This window comes from Rattus norvegicus, chromosome 8 (genome assembly GCF_036323735.1).
Source record: "Rattus norvegicus strain BN/NHsdMcwi chromosome 8, GRCr8, whole genome shotgun sequence".
In the NCBI taxonomy this organism is placed as follows: Eukaryota; Metazoa; Chordata; class Mammalia; order Rodentia; family Muridae; genus Rattus; species Rattus norvegicus.
In genome coordinates, this window is record NC_086026.1 from 104,684,502 (window position 1) to 104,701,739 (window position 17,238).

The 17,238-nt window shown below is 43.7% G+C and overlaps 1 long non-coding RNA gene across 7 annotated transcripts in view; it reads right to left on the bottom strand.

Moving 5' to 3' along the window:
* Positions 1–5,060: 5,060 nt before the first annotated feature.
* LOC102553663 (uncharacterized) overlaps positions 5,061–17,238 on the bottom strand; it is a 55,109-nt gene continuing 42,931 nt past the window's right edge. For all 7 annotated transcript variants that reach the window (XR_010054453.1, XR_010054452.1, XR_005488384.2 and 4 more), the window contains one exon: positions 5,061–5,387. This is a non-coding gene — a long non-coding RNA (uncharacterized LOC102553663). The remainder of the gene's footprint in view (positions 5,388–17,238) is intronic.

Genomic DNA, 17,238 nt, shown 5'->3' on the forward strand with positions numbered 1-17,238 from the left:
TCTATTATGACAGCCATAGAAAAGTCACATTCCCAATGGCCTGGAGAGCTGTGGGTTTGAGAGGAACTCTGAACAAGAGAAGGCTTTGCAGTTGATCCAAGATACTATGAACTTCTCTGACACTTGGGCTCCGTAATCCACACCTGATAATATTGGCCCCGGAAAGTCAGATGAAGCCCCATTCAGAGCCTTAGGTTTTCTGGGTAAAGTTCTACTGTCCTTTGTAGACAGCTGCTCATGGTTGAGGAATAATTTAGTCTGTTGCTGGACCCTAGCAGAGACTGACATTTATCCATGGGCCACCAAGATGCCATGTGACCCAAGCTGTCATCATGAACAGGGCGCTTTATAGCCCACCACAACATGAAGCTGAGGGAAATGGTATATTAAATGATCAGTTAGGTATTTGGAAGTACATTTTAATTTATGTGACGATTCATGCAAATGTGTAATCTCTCTTCCACTATTTACTTTTGCTTTCCCAGCCTGTACCCACAACCTCATGAGGAAAGCCATAAAAATGGCTACCTGAAGCAGGCCTGGTTTACGGATGTTCTTGCATGGTATGCAGAACTTGAGTGTACAAAACTGACATGGTGTGGTTTTTTCTTTAGCATCTCTGAGGGACAGAGATGCCAATCAATCCTCACCATGAGCAGAATGCTTTGTTGTCCCTTTTGTTGAAATGAGAAGTAGCCAAAAGTAAAGTTCTCTATGGCCGTGGGTTTTGGTTTCCCTCTAGCAGGGTTCTGGCTAGATGGCTTGAAGTTAGAAATAGCATGATTGGAAAACTGGAGGCAAGAAGCCTGAGAAAGATGTGGGTGCATAGACACCTCTGTGCATATTAGGAATGTGATGGAATTTTGTGTGCATGCTCACAAATAATAATGCTCAGCAGTGGTAGATTTTAATAAACAAACAAAAAGTGAAGATCCCCTACTATGTGGGGACCAGTGAGTCTCTTTGTCCAGTCATAGGTCTACCCAATGGCCTCATAAACAAAGTGTCCATTGTGGCAGGGATGGGGGTATGTGTGAGCTTAACATGGACTTTCCCCAAAGCCATCCTGTCCACAGCCACTGCTGAGTGCCTCTGCCAGCAGCAGAGACCAACGCTGAGTCCTTGGTACAACTCTATTTACCCAGGCAATCAAGCAGCCATCTGGTTACAGATGGATTCCATTTCCACTGTGGAAGAGATAGCTCTTTGCACTTACTGGAACATGTACTTGGATATTAATTTGAATTCTCTGATTCAGTACTTCTCCCTTAAAAAGGAAAATAAAACCCCTCATACTCCTAAGTGTTCTCAACTTTCCAAAGTCTTTGACCCTTTAATGCAGTTCCTCATGCTGTGGTGACCCCCAACTATAACATTATTTTTGTTGCACTTCATAATGTAAATATCTCATATGTAGGGTGGTCTTTGGTGACTGCTATAAAAGGATCATGACCCACAGCTTGACAGCCACTGGTCTAGAGGTCCAAGAATGATTTCCACCCAGGGATCACAGTATGCTGTTTGGCCACTCTGGTCCTTGAAAACCCTGAAACATGAACAAAGAAAGATGTTGCTGTGTGGTTCGTGGTCTGAACCTGTCTTCTAAGAAGGAATTGAACAACTCCTGCATAGAGCTAAAGAGCAGTGAGTCCAGACACTGCCAGTTCCATAAATGTCTGGTGCTAACCATATCCTGTGATTCAAGTCAGTGGGGATCTACAATAACTCAACTAGGAAAGTCTTTTCACAACCCAAAGTCATCAGGAGTAAAATCTTAGGTTGTTCTGGGGAATCTAAGAACCATAGATAGTCAAGGTCCTTACTGAGTCAAAAGGTATGTGGAGATCTAGAGAAGGATAGGTGTAAATGCCAGCGACAACAGGGGAACTGTAGAAGTGAGGATTCAGTAACCAAGATTTTTTCTTTCCTATTCTGTTGTGAAATTTTATAGACACATGAAGCTAACACTTTTGTTTGCTTTTCTCTTACAATACTACCATCCAGAATAGGATAGATTATTGGTAGCTAACTTTATGTCACTTTACAAAAATCAAAGGAAAAGAAGAAAAATACAAAGACTTTTCTCTTGTGAGGAAAAGGTTAACATGATTTCTCTGTGTGCAAGACAACTGTCACATCAGAAGGTCTTTTAGTTAGGGTTTCTACTGCTGCACTGAAACACCATGATCAAAAAGCAAGTTGGAGAGAACGGGGTTTATTTGGTTTACACTTCTCTATTGCTGTTCATCATTGAAGAAAATCAGGATAGGAACTCAAACAGGGCAGGAACCTGGAGGCAAGAGCTGATGAAGTGGGCATGGAGGAATGCTGCTTACTGGCTCGCCTCTCTGGCTTGCTCAGCCTGCTTTGCCCAGGACCACCATGTCAGAGATGAGCTTACCCACAAGGAGCTGGGCCTTTGCCCGTTGATTACTAATTGAGAAAATGGCTTACAACTGGATCTCATGGAGGCGTTTTCTCAACTGAGGCTCCCTTCCTCTCTAATAACTCCAGTCTGTATCAAGTCGATACAAAACCAGTCAATACAGAAGGAAATAGGACTTTGCTATTGTCTTTATAGCAAGGCTAAATTATTTAAGGAGACATGAATGACCATTTTTCTGTGTTGATTTGGCTATGTTGTAGTGTCCACTATTCAATACAGTACTAATCTAGTGTTCGCTAAGAAGGTATACTTCATAGATGGTTTCTATTCATAAATAGTTGAGTTGAATTAGATAAGATTGTGCCAGATCATCTGGGTGGCCTCGATTCAATCCATTGAAGGTCTTGGGAATAGAACACACGTTTGTGGAGAGAACAAGTTTTACCTGAGGACAGTAGTCCTCATCACTCTCTTTCTCTTCCACCCTTCAGACTAGTCAGAAAGACATTGGTAGTAAGAAGAATGTTCACAAGATTAAATGAAGCACACCAACTTCTGATAGTATCAGATGTTTTCAGAGGGGGAACTTCAGGTATTTCTTTCTGAAAACACTCATGGTGTTGAGCTGGTCAGTTGCCTGACCCATCTCTGTCATTAGTGTAGTTCAAGGAACATCAATGTTCATAAAGACGGCTCTGAAGCAGACATGTGCCAGCAAAGGAGCATTCAAGTGCACCTGTTACCCATCGAAGGGCACTTGCTGTGTTCAACAAACAATTGTTTAAACCTTTATGATAGACTACTGATAGGCATGGGTAGGCATAGCTAGTGTCAGAATCATTAATGGGATAAAATATAAGTGAGGCAGTAGGGGCAACAGTAGTGACCAGAAAATGCATTAATTTGAAACAACGGCCTCCTGCTTCATCACCTTATCACACAGGCTTCTTAAATTTAGCAGTGGGTGGGAAGGTAGCGGATATCCTGCAGCCTGAGGTAGAGAAGCGTGGGGCAGCTAACTACTGCACTGTAGAGGTCAGCTTCTCTGCATATATGCATCCTCACCCACTCCTCTCCCCACTGAACAGTAGGTGCAGAGTGCAGCAAGGACCTAATGCCAGGATCAGACTCAAGTGCCTCCCACTTCCTAATGAGGCCCAAGCCATACAAAACCATACCGGACACCCACCTAACCCATGTCTCATCTAAGGGGAACTCTCAGTTAGTGGAAACCACCAAGTCACCCTTCTCAAAAGCCCATTTTCCACCTGCATCTAGCAGATGGCAGGCATGGAAACATGCCGATTAAGCAGAATTAAACTGAATTAAATTTTGGCTCCCTCGTACCTGGCACTATCTCCTAAGTAAAGAAAGGAACAATGACAGCAGGAGAGGAAGGGAAGCAAATATGGACGAGTCTTTGATATTGGCCTCGTTTTTCTATACATGCTATCTCATTTCATCCTTGGGACCCTGGAAACATCATCTTAAGATCCCCACCTTATGTGCATAGTCCAAGGAGACAAAGGCCTAAGATCCCATGGGTGTCTGATGGCAGAGCAATGTTGAACACAGAATAATATAGCTCCAGAGCCCATAGATATTTTCCTGCTATGCCAGGTTGCTGAGGGGAGATTTTATATATGCCAAGAGCCCTTCCCGCACTAGCATTGGACCAAACATTGGACAGATGCAACCCAGCAGTGTGAGGTTTATGACTCTCAGACCACAGACAGGATAAATGGCCATGACAGAGTAGATGACAGTGGCCACGGGTAAACTCTAAGACCCCAGGGCCTGAATTAGTTAAACATTAGTCGGTACACCAAGTGACAGAAATTTAGCTGTGCATCAGTCTAGCTGAAGAAGGGAAACCAGTGACCTAGCTTTGCTGCAGGTAAGGCCCTAAGCCAGGGCTTTATAACGCTGACTTCTCCACTTTCTCTTTACTACTTCATTTTGACCTCATTCTCAGTAGGCCCAATGCATGGCAAAGATGCCCATCAACATGCATGTGTTTTGATCGTGCTTATGGCCTGTAACTCTTAAACCCTCAAGTTGCTTTTCCAAATTACACTAGTAAAATCCGAGGAATGCAGTGATTGGCCCTCTTGAGACCTCCTGATCACCTCTGGGCAGTTATTGGGTCAGCTAGCCATTACTGAGTGCCCATCTTGTGGAGTCCTCAAACACAAGTATTTAACGGACAGCTCCCATCAAAAGCAAAAATTAAGTTCTTGGGTCATATCTTCCTAAATTAACCTGCAGCGCCAACAGGAGATCGTGGAGATAATAACTCATAATCACAAAGCATTTCAGTTTCTTCCAGGTGGTCTTGGCTCTTAACACTATGGGAAATCACTTGTCACATAAAGATAGTCCCAAGGAGAAGTTTATGTGGCGTGGAAATTTGGCTGCTTGCCGTCTTCCAGGACAGCCCATCAGCAGTCTGAGTGAGCCGGCTCAGAAGGGATACTCCTTGCAATGATGTCAGTCCCAGGTGACATTTGACTAGAGCCTTACAGAAACTCCTGAGCCAGAGAGGATTGCTGATCCACAGAAGCTGTGGAAGAGTGAGCATCCTCTATTGTCCCTGGCTTTAAGGCTGACTTGTGATGGGGTAGTCACAATGCAAAGCTCCTGGATGCACAAAAAGAACTCCATAGCCTCTAAGCACTGCTTACAGTAATCCTTTGCTTAGTGATAAAGATTCTACAAGCCTTGCTATAGGCTTAGGTTTTTCAAAGTCTACTTAGGGTTCTTGAAGGCTTCGACCTCCCTTCCATCCCACCAACCAGAGGTAGGAGACAAAGAAGGTTTATAGGAAAAGAATGTTGTGGGCCTGTTTAGAAGCCATTCTTTGGGGGTGATTCCATTCTTCGTTGTCAGGATACCAGCAGCTCAATAGCAAACACCAAACACGAACCAGTAGCAGCAGCTCGATCCAGCAGAAGCAGCAAGAATCAGCCGGAATACCATGAGTTCTTGGATGTGTTTCTCTCTGTGAAGAGAAGACCGGTGAAGATCAGTAAAGAAGCGAGACCAGTGAAGCATTGCGCCATCAGTGAAGAGCATCCTCTCACTGTTTATGGGGTTCCGTTTATGTTCTTTACAAACATCACGCGCCCTCCCAAACATCCACTCCAGCAAAACATCACATACCCTCTCCCTGGTCTGCTTCAGCAAAACATCCTCTCACAAGAGATCTTCCAGAAAAACATCATGTGACACAACTGAGTTTCCAAAGAAACCAGCAATGTCCACTTCGCCTTCCTCTCCCTGTCTTAGCTTCTACATATCTGATTTCCCCCACAGTCTGATCCTGAATTCAGAAATGGATGGCAGTTACAGCACCCTCTGACCAGGGTCACACACGAGCTCCACCAGGGTTGAACAGAAACAGAAACAGTATGGGCCCGCCGAGCTAACTACTAATTGTTAAAAGGTGAACAGAGATAAGAAAATTGTTTCTGATTCTAGCAGGGTCTCAGCTAGAATGAAGTGAAAGCGGAGTTCCTCCTGTAATTCATAGAAGCACTGGGTTTACATGGAGCTGTAACAGGAAGGAGCTCATGCTTTCACCATTAGGCCTGCACATCGGGCCAACCAAGAAAACTTCTAAAACGAGCAACACGAGCTTCCCACCCCTGGAGCTTCAAATCAAGCCAGACCATGGCCCAAATCCAGGAATACTTTTCAAAGCTGTCCAGGCGATTCAATTGTAAAAGCAACACTGAGAACTAGGAGCTGACAGGAGCTTCCAGGAGGAAGAGGTGTCAGTTCTTTGCAGAAAAAGCCTCTGAGGCCTCCTAGAGCAACTGGAGGAGCATATGAAAGATTTCAAAACCAGAAAGAGAAAGAGAAGGGAAGAACTTGAGCCAGTGATGCCAGGAGAGGTGTGGTCATGTGACCAGGGGTGGGGCATAGGGAGCATCTGAATAAAAGGCCACCACAGGTTGATGAGGATGTTGCCGAAGTTTCCATTCTAATTCCGAACCTCAGCTGTAAGGCCCGAACCCCTACCCTGCTATAAAAGCTCCAATTCACAAAACCTGTGACTCATCAACTTCTAAAAGCCTTGGCACGCAACGCATTCGGGATATCATTTTAGGGAGCCACAGCTGCTGCCTGAACAAAAGAAGAAAGAAAAATAACTGCTCCCTTCCGAGGCCCTGTGACCGAGCAACAGTGTCATCCGCCATGCTGCTTCAAACTGTCTCCTTCCGTTAAAACCAGATCCAAAGCTGAAAACTGCATCCACACGTGGTACAACTTGGGCTCCGTCCACCTTGGATATACGTTTTCTAAGTGTATTCATTCCCCTCTCAGATCCTCGGTGAGAACTGCCCCCCACTCTCACGGAACAGCCCATATGATGTGAAAGTGGAAAGATTATTGACTGGGTAGGAATTGTCCATTCTAAGTATGTGTTGCCTTCCCTCAAAGGCCTGGTTTTGCTCTTTCTAATGCAAACAAGTGAACTACTTACGTTACTCCAAAGGGATGTATGGAAGAGGACTTCTTAAATTTGAATATGCATCTGGATACTCTAAGGATCTTATTAAAGTCAAGCAAGAAGTCTGGATGGGACCTGAGGGGTTTTGCTCCTGGAGGGTCCCCAGGTGACACTTCCAGTGGCCAGATGCCAGAGCAGTGTTCATCAGGCTTGGGATTTCCTTTTCTACAGGCAGTCTGGAAACTTCAGGGCTAAAGCAACCATATCATCTTTACCAATTTAACCACAGTACCCATTTAAAGTGTATTGATAGAGATTTCCCACAGAGATTCTTGTATTTTTAAAATATGTCCACATATGATAAAGATAGATTCGTGTTCACACTAACTAACCCTCTGGTTAATGTTGGGTAAAGTTGGCCCTATATTTCACCTTATTTGGGTGTCGATAGTTTGCTTAACAAATATCCATTTTGGAAGCTAGTATTATATACTCACAATTCAGAAGGCTGTATCAATCACTCAACTGTAATTTGCCAGGACATCAAAGCAGACACAGAAGTAGTGATGAATTCAGCAGAAATCGAACATGGAGTTCATGGGGGTAGCAACAGGAACTCCCTAACAGCACGGGTCCTGATTCCGAGGCTGGGCATGGGAATCTGTGGAGCTGACACGTTCACAGAGCAACCCACGGAAGATTCTGAAACGCCCTGATCGGTTCACCCCTTGCTTCTGCGGGGCTCACCCTGTAGGAGGCTTGCAAGTGGTGGACATGAAACTGAAATTTTCAAAACAAAAAAGGAATCCTAATAAGATCCTCGAATGTTTCCAGGACAAGTAAAACATATCTTCTAATACAAAAATCCATAAAGTTAACCCTTAATGAATATAGACTCCTAAGCCTCAAACATGTCATTCAAACTATACACCTGGCAGCCTAAAGATGGGTCAAGTGACAGTTTTGTCAAAGTATTTCCTAAACCAGTTTAATTGAAGAGGAGGAAATCATCAGGGATGGTAGCGTGTATCACTGAACTCAGCTCTGAGAGATGGGGGCAGAAAGATCATGAGTTTGACATTGACTTAAGTTACGTACCAAGACGCTATCTCAAAACCTAGAAGAGGTGAGGACGGGGCAAGACAATGGGAAGAAGAGTAGAGCAAACCCTATGACATAATTTTCAAGGTGAAAGTCCTTTCTGATCACACATGTTTGTTGTTAATATTTTACTTTTCAGTGGGACAATATTCTAGTTAAGCTTGGTTGTCAACTTGATTAAATCTGGAATCCTCTTGGAGACAGTATCTGGGCATGCCCATGGGAATCCACAGAGCTGACACACTCACAGAGCAATCCACAGGAGAAGATTCTGAAACCCCCTTATCAGATCACCCCTCACTTCTGCGGGACTCACCCTTTAGGAGGCTTGCAAGTGGTGGACATGAAATTGAAAATTTCAAAACAGAAAGGTCAAGTTAATTGAATTGAGAAGACCTTACCCCACTCTAACATGGGTTGTGGTGGCACCACCATCTGGGTTGGCATCGTTGCCTGGCTTGGGCTCCTGGACTCCATGAAGTAGGAGAAAGAAGGCTGAACACAGCATCCTCACTCTCAGCTCACTGTTATTAGATGTACTAGGACCAGATACCTCAAGCTCCTGACCACAGAATGCCCCCCAACCCCCAAGATGATGGACTTCGCCCTTGAGGACCGAGCTAGAATAAACCCTTTCTCTCTCAAACTGCTTTTGTTGGGGTTTTTCACCACAGCAACAGGAAAGGCAGCTAAGACTGACAGCACCATCAATGTGTACAGAATGCAAAACAGCTCTTAGCTGAAGGAAGAGATAGAATGAAGCTGAAAGCTATCTTCTTGTTTGTGAAATCCTTGCCACAGCAAAGATTTTACATTTTGAAAATGCCTGATAAAGCAGACAAGGGAAGGAGTGTTAGGGTTGGACTGACAAAATCCTGCTAGGGTGGCTTAGCTAGGGAAATAAGTGTATCTACCCTCACATTAATATAGTAGAGAGAGATCAAGATGGTCATCAGGACACGCCATTCAGTGGATATCTAATGAGGGCCCATAGTATGGCATGCAACATCCTTACCTGTGTAAGCTTTACATTAGAACAAGAGACAGATGTATGTTGTGTGATATATTACCAAGCCACACAGCCCCATGGGGCTGAGCAGTGACTTGGAAGTTGGGACTTTACATAAAGGGTATACCTCTATGAGAAAATGACATTTGAGTAAAGACTTGACAAGGATAAAGAAGAAGACATGTCCGTACGAGAGCCATCCATGCTAGTCTGGAACCTTCAAGAACACCAGGGAAACAAGGCAAGCAAGGTAAGCAAGGAGAACTATAGAATGCATGGTCAGAGGGGAGAAGTCAGGAGAGGGGCAGTTCCAGTAGGCTGTTGTAAAGACTGGTTCCATTTCAATGAAATAAGAACTGATGGCAGCCGATCACAAGGGCCATCAGCAAATGACAAATCTGACTTGTAAAGGAATCACTCTGGCACTTTGTGGAAATAAACTCTAGGCAAATAATAAAGACTATTGGTCCAATACTGCTGCATAGCAATTTTAAAAGCTCAACTACATGAACAGCGAGGGTCTCTCTCTAGCGGGACTAGACGGAGTCCTACTGAGCCAGTGTCTTCTCCTGCTCCCTTTCCATCCTCCAATGGGACCAGCTAACTAGACCTGGAATGAATTAATTCCTCTTTTCTTCCCTCCTTTCTTTCTAAATTAGTTCATACATTGTGCTTTGATCTTACTCACCTCTCTTCCAGTTTCTCCCAGCTCTATCCCCATTTCCCTACCCACCCAATTTTGTGTTCTTTTCTTTAATTACTATCCATCAAGTCCTATTTGTTCTGCCCTCTATCCTTGGACACTGGCCTATGGTCAACCTCAAGGGCTACATATACTCAAAGGAAACCAACGCTCCCTCTCCCAGCCACTGTCAATTGTCAATCATCCTCCTTGTCTAGGGGTGGGATATGGTACACACCTCCCCACTCCATGTTGGGCTTTATAGACCTGGAATTTCCCTTCCATGGCAAGTAACATTTTAAGTATGATCTTGATCTAACACTAATGTTTCCCATTAAAAAATACCATACTCCTTGTTGTTGTATTTACGCGTTTGTTTTAGATTTTTAGCATGCAATGTGGAACACGCACAGTGAACACTGTACGTTCACTTCTAAACTGCTCTAAGTACAAGGCATAGTGGGGCTCACTAGGATTTGTCTTTAGTGAGAGGATTTTTTTTTTCTCCCTGACACTAACTGCCAGCAGCAGCCATCTTCATAACCCATCGTTCCAACTCCGTTCCTCGAGTCACATATCACAGCAATGTGTTCAGTTCCTGAACAGCTTGACTCGCTCTCCAAAAGCTGAAATGCCATACTTCCAATGTTGAGGATAAGGCATCGGGACATTTTAAAAAACAAATTGCCTACCACTCTCGACTCTGGAAGTGGCAGTTTTCTAAGACAATTTTTTTTCTCTTCTGAGAGAGAGAGAGAGAGAGAAATACATGGTTTATTAATGGGCATACTTGAAAGCCACATCTAAATATTATGACAGAATTAGAAGAAACTTACATATATAGCCAAATAGCAAACAGCCATTTACCATTGCCTGCTTTGTTGACATATCCAGATTTCCACAGTCTCACTAACCCATATCTGAGCTGGTGGATGTAGAGACTGAAAAAAATGACCAATAATTCAGGTTCATTTTCTACCCAGATAGCCAGAGCTCCCTGACCCATCTACTCATTACTGAAGACTTATAATTATGAGTTAAGCCTTTGAACTTCAAAGGGGATATTAATGAGAAGATGCAGAGATATATAAAGAAGCTCAACTGTACCCCACACTCCATCACTGAACCAGAGATGGGTGCCCTAGAATAGATCTTCGACTACAGATTGTCTCAGGACTAAATAGTACTCAATTATTATGATTTTCTGTTTGAGCTACAAAAAAAAACAACGGAAACCCAGCATTGAATATTTTCTCCATGAAAGCCGTGGGGCATCAGGATACCAAATGCCTGCGTAGCTCACATTTTGAGAAATAGGCCAAAAAGTGACAAGTAAATCCAGCCCATTCCCTTGCCTACCACAAATCAGGTTATACTGAGTCCCGCTGACAGATAACCTGGGATAAAATACACAAGACAATCGGTCTGAAGGGGCAATACTCCTAATCATTTTCAGTCTGCAACACCAAGTCGTGCCAACAAGCCAAGTGAGTTCTAAGAATAATGAAAAAGTACAGCTGTAAAAACAGTGACCTGTCCACATTAAAAAGAGAAAAGACTCCCGACTCAATTTGGCACTCGGTGGAAATGACCTCTAGCTATCACACCGTTACAGTGACAGCTCCTCCCTCTGACACCCACTGGACATGTGGAAATGGGGCTGTTACTAGCTTGTTCTCTCCAGACAGAACTTCACAAGCATTGATGACAGTAGCCCTAACCTCAAGAAACCTTGCTCTAAGGGGTACACTTCCCTCCCTCCTATGCAATTAGCCCATCTATGCGTCTCCCACTCTGAATTGATCTCCTCAAGGGCAGCACAGCAGGTCAAGTTCAAGTGCTGAAAGCAGAGAGCACAGATGAGTAAGATTGCAGAGACCCCTCAGTGGGGAACAGGCCAGGCCTGAGGGCCTCGGAATGAACATGGATGCTGTGAGAGGCAGGGTAACATTTTGGCCATGTGGCTTGTGATAAGGTGACGTGTGCACACTGATATATAAGTCTGAACCAGATGAGAAAAACCAGTAAGCAGGAGAAAAATACCAGAAGCTATAATGCATCAGTCCCTGAAGGATAGGGCAAGACTACTATTCCTACATGGTTTTCCACTCAGTATAATCACAGGGGGGAAAAATCACCACTAACCAGCTGAAGGGACAATTGGTTAAAATTGAGGAAGAAATATGAGGACTAAGCCAAGCCAAGCAGAGTTACCACAGTCCCAGGAAGACAAGAGATGCTGGGCTGAATAGCATCACCTGTGGCATTGTCCCTGAGTGTCTTAGTTACTGTTGTAGGGCTGTGAAGAAACACCAGGACCAGGACAACTTTTATAAAAGAAAGCATCTTCCTTAGAGTTTGAGAGGGCCAGTCCATGACCATTATGTCAAAAAGCAGACAGGCATGGCACTGGAGCAGTAGCCAAGAGCTTCACATCCTGATCCGAAGGCAACAAGCAAAAGGAAAGAAAAGACAGTGGCCCTGGCCTGGGCTCTTGGACCTTCTAAGACCACTTCCCATGATACATCTCCTCCAGCAAAGCCACACCTCCTAATTCTTCTCAAACAGTTTCACTCACTGGGCACCATTCAAACATATAAGCCCATGGTGGGAGGTGGGGAGCACGGTGTCCAAACTTTGTTTTGTGCACCTAAATTATCACAAAGGGATAGGGATTTGCATTCTTCATAAACTGAGACTCCTACCTCTATATTCTTCTGACACTTCTGGCCCAATTTCTACTCAATATACCTTCTCCTTTCAGGATTGAGGGGGGAGAACAGTGGAAGCATATTTTGCCTGTCCCTCTATTGTGTTGATATTGTGCGTGTCCTGTGAGGACGTCAGGCACTCCTGCTTAGAGATAAGATTGCCCCCTCACATGGAGAAAGCATGGCTATGACTGTGGCATACAGAACCTTCCAGAAGCACATCTGATAACAACAGTAAAGCCATCAATGTGTGTGAATTCAGCCATCCGAAAATAAACCCAAAGATGGCAGATGTGTGACCGAAGGGACTGGGAACACTCAAAACTCCAATCAAGGGGACCAGAGTGCAATTTCTAGGAAACAAAACTCAACTGTGATTGCAATTGAGATAAATAAATCCTAATCAATTTCATTGTACCCAGTTTGAGAGCAGATTCTAGAAACAAGGCAGAAGTGTTGGCATGGAGCACAAAGAGAGAAGTCCACAGAGCTGGGAGTGGCAACACTGTCCCAACGCAGACAGCCCCGAAAGGAGAGTCCTCAGGGCAGGTAACAGCAAGGTAACCTAGCCTTCCATTGGGCAAGACTGACATGTTTTTCGCCTTGAGGCCACTGTAGGTGAGGAGGATAAAATCAGCTGCTGTGACCTCAGCTCCCAGCTCTGAAGCACCCAAAGCAGCCCCAACTCCCATAAATCCCACCTAGTGATCTGTAAACATTTCCTTGCTTTAAAAAGAAGGAGAAGGAAAAGGAGGAAAAGAAATAGGAGTAGTGGTGGAGGGGGGTGAGGGGGCTAGTTCATTCAATAAAATGTTTGTCATGCCAACCTGAGGACATGAGTCTGATCCTGAAATTCATGTTTTAATGAGAGGAGGGAAATCACATCTCTGTAGCCCAAGTGGGGCTCATTAGCCAGCTGGCCTACCCTAGTCAGTGAAGCTCAGGCCAATGAGAAGCTCTGTCTGAAAAGCCAAGATAAATGGTGCCTAGTGCCTGAAGAATGACATCAGGTTGACCTCTGACCTCTCCCCCCACACACACACACACACGCATGTGAACACACACAGAGAGGGAGAGAGAGAGAGAGAGAGAGAGAGAGAGAGAGAGAGAGAGAAACTATAAAGAAATAAATATAAATAAACTAACAAGAGCCATCATTGGGAAATAGCTATTCTTAACTAAGTACCTATAAGATTCTCTGATATGCTGTTCCTTCACCTCAAGATGATGTCATAGCTACAAAGCAACCTTCTGATGATAGTTTTTCTTTCCCTGATAGAGAAAGGGAGGGGCATTCCCAAAGAACAATAAGTATCAGCCACCAGCACTGCATGTGCCTGATGAACCCAGTTAATCGTCAGACTCTTGCGACTTTAATTGATTCTAATAACACATAAGTCATGTCACCCACCCATCCGGCTGAGGCCAGGTCCCTAGTGAATTCACCACACCCAAGGCTCTCTGGAACCCATTAGCTAACCTTCCAGCTTCATGTGTCAACATAAAAGTCTGAAGTAAGTGTTTAACTTTTAGTCTATCAATTAAGGAAAACTTCTACCATCACAACGAATGTACAAGTGGACAGACTTAAACATTACTTGTGGTGGTTGGGCATATACTTCTGTGACAGAGGTAGGGAAAAAGGCATTGTAAGGAAAGGTCAGGGTCTTTTATTGTTCCCCCAGACCAATAGTAGTTCTTCCGCCTTCTAACCTCAGTATTCATGAAGTCCATCCACATAGCACAGAGAAAGTCACTGCAGACCCTTCCAAGCACATGAGCAAAGTACTTCGTGGCAGAAAGAAGTCACTGTAACAAAAGGAGTTGCCGCACCCCAAGCCTTGAGCTGGAGTGCACCTTAGTTTCTCACTCATATTGCAAATAGTTTCATCTCTTTTAATTGCTTCAAACTCATAATTTATTACCTCAGAGAACTAGACGTCAGAAGTCCAAAACCAGTCGCACTGGCCAGAGCTTAGGCAGAGCTGATCCAGAGCTCAGGTGTAGGCAAAGCTGTTCCCATCGAGGGATTTGAATGCATCTCCTATCTCTTGGCTCTTTCTGCTTCTAGAAGATGCCAGGATCTGTTGCTGCTGGTGAGTCTTCCTTGGAGCACTCAACCTCTTGTTTCCATTCCTGTTTCCAATTCTTTTTTTTTTTACTATTATAATTTTTATAATTTTATTCAATTTATATTTGAAAAAGAGACATTTATTGTACTTCAAAGGGGGATTATTGAGAGAATATCTAATATCGATATTACTATGGCACTTGTTAATAATAAATCTAATGGCTTATTATTTTTTTATTATTACTTTTTTTTTATTAACTTGAGTATTTCTTATATACATTTCAAGTGTAATTCCCTTTCCCGGTTTCCGGGCAAACATCGCCCTCCCCCCTCCCCTTCCTTATGGGTGTCCCCCTCCCAACCCTCCCCCCATTGCCGCCCTCCCCCCATAGTCTATTTCACTGGGGGTTCAGTCTTAGCAGGACCCAGGGCTTCCCCTTCCACTGGTGCTCTTACTAGGATATTCATTGCTACCTATGGGGTCAGAGTCCAGGGTCAGTCCATTATAGTATTTAGGTAGTGGCTTAGTCCCTGGAAGCTCTGGTTGCTTGGCATTGTTGTACTTTTGGGGTCTCAAGCCCCTTCAAGCTCTTCCAGTTCTTTCTCTGATTCCTTCAACGGGGGACCTATTCTCAGTTCAGTGGTTTGCTGCTGGCATTCGCCTCTGTATTTGCTGTATTCTGGCTGTGTCTCTCAGGAGCGATCTACATCCGGCTCCTGTCGGTCTGCACTTCTTTGCTTCATCCATCTTGTCTAATTGGGTGGCTGTATATGTATGGGCCACCTGTGGGGCAGGCTCTGAATGGGTGTTCCTTCAGTCTCTGTTTTAATCGTTGCCTCTCCCTTCCCAGCCAAGGGTATTCTTTTTCCTCATTTAAAGAAGGAGTGAAGCATTCACATTTTGATCATCCGTCTTGAGTTTCCTTTGTTCTAGGGATCTAGGGTAATTCAAGCATTTGGGCTAATAGCCACTTATCAATGAGTGCATACCATGTATGTCTTTCTGTGATTGGGTTAGTTCACTCAGGATGATATTTTCCAGTTCCAACCATTTGCCTAGAATTTCATAAACTCGTTGTTTTTGATAGCTGAGTAATATTCCATTGTGTAGATATACCACATTTTCTGTATCCATTCCTCTGTTGAAGGGCATCTGGGTTCTTTCCATTTTCTGGCTATTATAAATAAGGCTGCGATGAACATAGTGGAGCACGTGTCTCTTTTATATGTTGAGGAATCTTTTGGGTATATGCCCAAGAGAGGTATAGCTGGATCCTCAGGCAGTTCAATGTCCAATTTTCTGAGGAACCTCCAGACTGATTTCCAGAATGGTTTTACCAGTCTGCAATCCCACCAACAATGGAGGAGTGTTCCTCTTTCTCCACATCCTCGCCAGCATCTGCTGTCACCTGAGTTTTTGATCTTAGCCATTCTCACTGGTGTGAGGTGAAATCTCAGGGTTGTTTTGATTTACATTTCCCTTATGACTAAAGATGTTGAACATTTCTTTAGGTGTTTCTCAGCCATTCGGCATTCCTCAGCTGTGAATTCTTTGTTTAGCTCTGAACCCCATTTTTTAATAGGGTTATTTGTTTCCCTGCGGTCTAACTTCTTGAGTTCTTTGTATATTTTGGATATAAGGCCTCTATCTGTTGTAGGATTGGTAAAGATCTTTTCCCAATCTGTTGGTTGCCGTTTTGTCCTAACCACAGTGTCCTTTGCCTTACAGAAGCTTTGCAGTTTTATGAGATCCCATTTGTCGATTCTTGATCTTAGAGCATAAGCCATTGGTGTTTTGTTCAGGAAATTTTTTCCAGTGCCCGTGTGTTCCAGATGCTTCCCTAGTTTTTCTTCTATTAGTTTGAGTGTCTCTGGTTTGATGTGGAGGTCCTTGATCCACTTGGACTTAAGCTTTGTACAGGGTGATAAGCATGGATCGATCTGCATTCTTCTACATGTTGCCCTCCAGTTGAACCAGCACCATTTGCTGAAAATGCTATCTTTTTTCCATTGGATGGTTTTGGCTCCTTTGTCAAAAATCAAGTGACCATAGGTGTGTGGGTTCATTTCTGGGTCTTCAATTCTATTCCATTGGTCTATCTGTCTGTCTCTGTACCAATACCATGCAGTTTTGATCACTATTGCTCTGTAATACTGCTTGAGTTCAGGGATAGTGATTCCCCCTGAAGTCCTTTTATTGTTGAGGATAGCTTTAGCTATCCTGGGTTTTTTGTTATTCCAGATGAATTTGCAAATTGTTCTGTCTAACTCTTTGAAGAATTGGATTGGTATTTTGATGGGGATTGCATTGAATCTGTAGATTGCTTTTGGTAAAATGGCCATTTTTACTAAATTAATCCTGCCAATCCATGAGCATGGGAGATCTTTCCATCTTCTGAGGTCTTCTTCAATTTCTTTCCTCAGTGTCTTGAAGTTCTTATTGTACAGATCTTTTACTTGTTTGGTTAAAGTCACACCGAGGTACTTTATATTATTTGGGTCTATTATGAAGGGTGTCGTTTCCCTAATTTCTTTCTCGGCTTGTTTCTCTTTTGTATAGAGGAAGGCAACTGATTTATTTGAGTTAATTTTATACCCAGCCACTTTGCTGAAGTTGTTTATCAGCTTTAGTAGTTCTCTGGTGGAACTTTTGGGATCACTTAAATATACTATCATGTCATCTGCAAATAGTGATATTTTGACCTCTTCTTTTCCGATCTGTATCCCCTTGATCTCCTTTTGTTGTCTGATTGCTCTGGCTAGAACTTCAAGAACTATATTGAATAAGTAGGGAGAGAGTGGGCAGCCTTGTCTAGTCCCTG